This window comes from Oncorhynchus nerka, linkage group LG23 (genome assembly GCF_034236695.1).
Source record: "Oncorhynchus nerka isolate Pitt River linkage group LG23, Oner_Uvic_2.0, whole genome shotgun sequence".
Taxonomy (NCBI): Eukaryota; Metazoa; Chordata; class Actinopteri; order Salmoniformes; family Salmonidae; genus Oncorhynchus; species Oncorhynchus nerka.
In genome coordinates, this window is record NC_088418.1 from 33,216,340 (window position 1) to 33,223,658 (window position 7,319).

General features: G+C 41.9%; 1 long non-coding RNA gene across 2 annotated transcripts; it reads right to left on the minus strand.

Moving 5' to 3' along the window:
* Window positions 1-3,338: 3,338 nt before the first annotated feature.
* LOC115106217 (uncharacterized) lies at window positions 3,339-6,341 on the minus strand. Of its 2 annotated transcripts, XR_003860004.2 has the most exons (4): window positions 6,190-6,341; window positions 4,390-4,451; window positions 3,770-3,916; window positions 3,339-3,609 (listed from the first exon to the last, which is right to left on the minus strand). It is a non-coding gene; the product is annotated as an uncharacterized LOC115106217 (long non-coding RNA). The 2 variants fall into 2 exon arrangements; XR_010460764.1 differs by having other exon boundaries at window positions 3,770-4,451.
* Between the last annotated feature and the right edge of the window lie 978 nt (window positions 6,342-7,319).

Sequence of the window (7,319 nt, forward strand, 5' to 3'; positions counted from 1 at the left end):
TTCCTGTATGTTGTTGTGGCCACACCACGTCTCGTTAACCATAAAGCATACGCCCCCGCCCCTCTTCTTACCAGAAAGATGTTTGTTTCTGTCAGTGCGATGCGTGGAGAAACCCGCTGGCTGCACCGACTCCGATAGCGTCTCTCCAGTGAGCCATGTTTCCGTGAAGCAAAGAACGTTACAGTCTCTGATGTCCCTCTGGAATGCTACCCTTGCTTGGATTTCATCAACCTTGTTGTCAAGAGACTGGACATTGGCGAGAAGAATGCTAGGGAGAGGTGCACGATGTGCCCGTCTCCGGAGTCTGACCAGAAGACCGCTTAGTTTCCCCCTTTTACGAAGTTGTTTTTTTGGGTCGCCGGCTGGGATCCATTCCGTTGTCCTGGGTGTAAGGCAGAACACAGGATCCGCTTCGCGAAAGTCATATTGTTGGTCGTACTGATGGTGAGTTGACGCTGCTCTTATATTCAGTAGTTCTTGCCGACTGTATGTAATGAAACCTAAGATGACCTGGGGTACCAATGTAAGAAATAACACGTAAAAAAAACAAAAAACTGCATAGTTTCCTAGGAACGCGAAGCGAGGCGGCCATCTCTGTCGGCGCCGGAAGTTGACGACTGGCCCCAGCGCACGACACGGGATTCTTTAGCTAAATGGCCCAGAACTGTAGGCTACTCCCGATTGTCACAATTTACACGCTGAAGCTACGTTGCGCTTGGTGACCTCTGACTGTTTCATCCTAACATCGTTGGTGTCGACATGGATAACAATAACCCTATTACCTCTACACTCGCCAGTTTTAGTCTTAGCCAGCACCATCTTCAGATATAGCCTTTACGTCGGTAGCCCTGCCCTCTGATAGACAGTGTATGATTGCCAATGACTATTTTTACGTTGAAAGGGTCCGGAACAACGATCCATCACCAGAACATCCCCTTGCCATTCTTGTGGTGGTCTGCATCTTGCAGAAATCCTACCACGGTAAACCACCAGAGGGGGATTGCTACGATGATCCACAAACCAGGATATCCCGTGGTCATTTTTGTGGTGGGTTGCAACTTGCAGAATCCTTCCAAGATCGAACCCACCAGAGGGGGACTGTCATGACTGTCCTGTGAGGATCTGAATGGGTCAGATTAGGTTTGCAATGAGTAACCAGACACTCTCTCCCCCACAGAGGGGATGAGGGAACTACTGAGGGGGTTGACGGCTCACACCCTGTTGTAAAATAAAGGAGAGGAGAGGAGAGAGAACATCCCTCCTTCCTTTGTCTGCACAGACAGTCTTCTAAAGCGAAAACTGGAACAAATATACAGTGGGGCAAAAAATTATTTAGTCAGCCACCAATTGTGCAAGTTCTCCCACTTAAAAAGATGAGAGAGGCCTGTAATTTTCATCATAGATACACTTCAACTATGACGGACAAAATGAGAAAAAAAATCCAGAAAATCACATGAATTTCTTTGCAAATTATGGTGGAAAATAAGTATTTGGTCAATAACAAAAGTTTATCTCAATACTTTGTTATATACCCTTTGTTGGCAATGACAGAGGTCAAAAGTTTTCTGTAAGTCTTCACAAGGTTTTCACCTTGTGGCCCATTCCTCCATGCAGATCTCCTCTAGAGCAGTGATGTTTTGGGGCTGTTGCTGGGCAACACAGACTTTCAACTCCCTCCAAAGATTTTCTATGGGGTTGAGATCTGGAGACTGGCTAGGCCACCAGCTCATGAAACCAACACTTCACATTTTGCGTTTATACTTTTGCATAAAGTAAGTAAACCAATCAACATTAGTCATACGTCGAGACCCCTCGGGCGACCACCCCATTATCTCCTCAAATGTATACAGATGAAATCATCTGCTCAGACAGTGGTGAGTTTTCGCATACAATAGTTTCCCGCTGAACTACCATTTTGCTTAAAGATATTTTGTTTTGGTATTCTTTGTTTTGGTTGTGAATGTATGGGGAAAAATGAAGAGGCTCTTCATGAATTATCATTCATATCTATTTATTGAGTGCCTATAATCTATGGACTTGGCTAGTTGGCTTCAGCAATGCTAAACAGACAATAATATGCATGGTACAGAAATGTAGGCTACAAACTACAGTATGAATCAGGTCGTTAGGGACAACCATTAAAATAATTTTAATTCAATGACAACACAGTATGAACAGTAATGTACACAGTATGAACCAGTCTGCTAGCCCACAGCCATTTAACACTAGAACTGCTCAGTCAGTATTTTTGACTGCTCATGAAAAAAATATATACATATTTTACAGACACTCTTATCCAGAGAAATGTACTGGAGCAATTAAGGTTAAGTGGCATGCTCAAGGGCACAGGCAGAAGTTTCACCTAGTTGGCTTGGGGATTCAAACCAGCAATCTTTCAGTCATTGGCCCGATGCGCTTAACCACTAAGCTACCTGCCGCCCTCTAGGTTAGGATCAGTGAGTACCCAGAGGCTCCTTTCAAACACAAATATTTAGGAGATATATCCTAATATAATATGAATTGGACATAAAGGGGTTTGCACAATTTCTCTCATATCTTGAGAATTGAGACACCTAGGACTCATGACCTGTTCAGAGGACCTCAGCTCAGACTCCCCAGGGGTAAGTGTGATGGTGAAATGCAGGGCACAGTTAAAGACACTGTGGGAAAGGAGGCAATTCAGTCTAATTTGCGCTCCATAGTCAGGCCTTCTGAGCTTTGGCAAGTCTGGAGCATCTTCTGGACCATGTCCTTCCACTAGTCGTCTGAGATCTCCTGAGCCCCGGTCAGGATGGCCAGAGAGGGCAGGGCCACTGCTGCCATGGTTCGCTTCACCAGCTCCATGCGGTCTTCATCCATGAGGATGGAGGCTGCGTTGCACTGAGCAGCGGCTCCTTCTGGTCCTCCTTCTCTGCCAATTATAAAGTCATGCCTCCCCTCCTTGACTTTTCCTAAATGAGTCTATATAACAGACTGCCATTGTTAGAATCTTAATATCATAAACAGAGCTGTAATTATAACCAGTTTTAGAAGGGCATGCCATTTTTTGAAAGGTTTTCCTCCTCCTGACCCTAGGGCCTGCTCTGCTCTTTCTCCCAACAGTGGAAGGTGCCGTGCCAAGTTGATAATCACCCCGGTAATTGCCAAAAAAACTGAACCTAAATTATACCAAAACGGACTTTACACATGTAACAGATGAAATACACTATATATACAAAAGTATGTGGACACCAGTGGAGGCTGGTGACTTGAACAATTGAGGAGGATGGGAGACCCACAGTATTGGCGCAAAATGCATGTAGATGGCAAAGTGTGTTTAAAAAATCATCAAAGACGAATTATTTTAACCTCAAGCATTTAATAAAGGCATTTATAGCACAGTATTATGGGGAATGGGAATGAGAGCGCTAATTACAGTGTTGGGAAGGGATCACAGCAGTGATTGAATGAGGGTGTGAGGCATGAGTTGAGGTGTTCAGAGGTTCGACTTCAGTGAAGGACGGGGGTTGAGGTGTTCATAGACTTTAGTGCAGGACAGGCTCATCATGGATGGATGGATGGTGTTTGGAGAGAGCTCAACTCTTCCACTGAGGGCAGGACAGGATTTGACTGGGAGGACAAAAAACAATAACACAACACAGTTAGACAAAAGAGCTAAGAATGAGTTAGTTCAAGCAAGGATTAAAATCATTGATGTGTAATAATATGATTATGTTTGTATGTGTGATTGACTCTACATACATGAGAGAAAATGTATAAGTGTACTCACAGTGCTTGGACAGGAAACATTCAACTTGCCAGTGAATGAGCGGGCAAATGAAACGTGGCTTCAGTTCATGTCCGGAGAGAGATGACAACAGTAGCTGAGTGGTCATCATCTCTTCATAAGGAGCAGACCCTTTTTTCCAATTTCTGCCTAAAATGACATTCCCAAATCTAACTGCCTGTAGCTCAGAACCTGAACCAAGGATATGCATATTCTTGATACCATTTGAAAGGAAACACTTTGAAGTTTATGGAAGTCTGTGGAAATTTGAAATTAATGTAGGAAAATATAACACATTAGATCTGGAAAAAGATAATTTAATTACAATCATTTTGAAATGCAAGGGAAAGGCCATCCATTGATATAGGATTATGAGTGTGAATTTAGATGTTGTCCACAAGATGGCAGCAGTATGTGTGCAAAGGTTCAGACTGATCCAGTGAAGAATTACATCTGCCAGGAGTTTGCCCAAATGTTCTGAATTGGTCAAATTAAACATTTTCAAGTACATAAATATAGAGAACATACAAAAATGATATGGTAATAAAAACATTTATGTTTACAAGCTCCCAGGAATGTCATACATGATGGATCATTAGCTTCCCTACAGAAAAGACACCTACCTTCACACATCTAGATGGCCGGGCAGGATGTGTGTGGAGCCAGGGACAGCAGTGGGGTCAAACTGTAGAACCCAGTTGCAACATTTGAATAAAAAAATGTATATACATTTTTTTTTTAAACTCACTACATTTTATCTCTGGGACCTTCAGGATGACAAATCAAAGCAAGTTACTGAATGCGAGTACATTATTTACCTTCAGAGGTGAATGTACCAAACCATTTGCCGTGATAAAGTGTTTGTTGTTGTAGACTATCCTCAAACATTGCATTCTTTTTGCTGTAATAGCTACTGTAAATTGGACACAAGAATTTAAGCTTTCTGCCCAAATAAGACATCTATTTTTTTATTTTTTTTTAACCAGGCAAGTCAGTTAAGAACAAATTCTTATTTACAATTGCAGCCTATCCCAACCAAAGCTGGGCCAATAGTGCCTCACCCTATAGGAGTCCCAATCACAGCCAGATGTGATGCAGCTTGGATTTGAACCAGCTACTGCAGTGACAACTCTTGCATTGAGGTGCAGTGTCTTAGACCACAGGAGCCCAGAAAGTTGGCTGTTACTTACAATGTCATTCTAGTCACATTATCGCATATTGCACAACAACTGTCCCGGTTTAGGGACATTGATCCCATAGAGGTTATTCATCAGGGAACAGGAGGGGAGCTAGCTGTAAATACAAATAGCATATACATTCCATTACAGTTGCACCATTGTATGTTTGGGCAACAGGTTTCTCCATGAATATAAACTCAGACGTTTCAGAAATCAAAGTCAAACACAGACTGAGAAATCAAAGTATGCCAAGAAATTTTCCTGAATAAAGCCCTGATGATCATCCTGACGATAACTGACAACTGCAAGCAGACTGGTTGCACCATAGGTCCCAAAATGGTGGGGCATTTTTTTTTTCCTTTTTTTTTCTTTATCTGTTAGCCTAACCAGGAAAACTCTGGACCCTATAAAGTATGACAGTGATTAATCAGTTGTAAAAGGGTTTTTATATGGTCTATGATGGGACCAGTTTTTTCCTAATCAGGTCAAATGGTTTAAAAAAAAGAAAAAACCTTGTCAAACTGTAGCAACCTTGTACTTTTTCATGTGAATTATATTTATATTAGATTAAGAGGGGAACATCCTCTACCCAGACAGAGACAACAACTGATAGACAATAAAACTCACAGGGCTGAGCTTGCTTTATGCATGTTTGCATCGTGCAGGCCTATGCAACTGAAAGCCTAGTAAAACAAACTCAAATCTGTCATCAATATTATGTTGATTGATTCATTCCAGTTAATAATTTTGGATTGAAAACGTATAGGCAGCCTAGCCAGCCCAAGCTTGAATATAAACCAAATTGTATCACATTGACTGTAAATACATAACGTTACCAATTTGTTTACCCTGACCAGATGGACAGGGAGTATAGGCTGTATGCAGCTGCTATTATTAGTAGCCTACAGTTGATCAGACTGAAGAATTGTCTCCTTTTCATCCCATTCAGCATGTCAGATCTCTGTTTAGGTGTAACCTAGACTGCTGCAACATTTCTGTAATGAGTTTTTTCTTGTGTCTGTCCAGAGTGATTATGTGTTATCTCCTTTGCTAAATAAATACAGAAGGAAAGTGACTGCTGGAACGAGCGCAAAAAAAATGCCCTGCGTCAACCTCTCTCTTTAATCTCACTTTTAATGGATGATGCGATGGAAGCTGTCAAATCATTCTCTATTGATTTCGACATCAGAAAAGACCGTCGAAAGCTCCAGGTTCAGCAAGTAAAGCGTCGCAACGTGCAATTACCTCCGCAATCTCATTGTAGTTGCCCTTGTTAGCGGAACTTTCCCTTCCATCGTGTCCTCTAAAAGCCAATCATTGCATGCCCAAAAAGGCAGTGGTGTCGATAATCCGCTTTACAACATCTCTGTTTCTTTCTACTTTCTCATGGTGTGACGTGGTTTGAATACGTAGACCTTCATCCTGTCACGCCTGCTCCCACTCCTCCTCCCTGGCGCAGCGCCAGGCTACCGGTCATCATACACTCATGTTGCAAACAATAAGCGCAGCTGCACTCATTGGCAGTGTTGCCAATTTAGCGACTTAGTCACTATATTTAGCGAGTATTCAGACCCCTATAGCGACACATTTTTAAAAAAGCGACTAGCTCCAATTGGAGACTTTTGCAGACTCTGACGTGAAAGCACGTATCGTTCTTACTCTTCTCAACTGACATGCCTAATTAAATAAAGGTTACACTAAGAGCATAACATTTCTACACCATAATTGTAGTCTAGCCAATACACAAACAGAGATTTAATGACAATAAAAATCTCATCGATTTATCAAGACCAGTCCCCATGCTTGTCTCAGAGCAGTGTGAAACGGTGCTAAAATAGTTGTAAGCTATTGCTTCTGACTTCAATATGCGCTTTAAATAAATAAGACCTACACCACTTTTAATAGCACATTACTCAACACTAATGAGACTCATGTCGCCTACGGTAGGCCTACAGTATATAAAAAAAATATGACGTGACTCTGCCAATAATTACATATGCAGGATTGGAGGATTCTAAATTAAAACCAAAAGCCACCTTGTGTCTCCCGGCACGGGTATCGAACCTGCATCTTTAGCAACGCATTTTGCACTATGGGATCACCAATCCACTCCGGACCCCCATCCACAAAGTATCAAAATACAGAGAGGTGTTGGTAAAGGAATATTGTCCTGCTAATAGCCCATAATGGGCTATTATAATACTGTACATGGTGTACAGGTCAGGATAACCAAAACATGTATTTATTAAAGACTATCAGAAAGAATGTTGATACTTATTTATTTTGATCCAAAGCCATGAATGAGTGAGTCACTCAGCTTTATGTAGGTGCCGCTATATGACTGTGTCATCAACTTGATAATACAGTATATAACG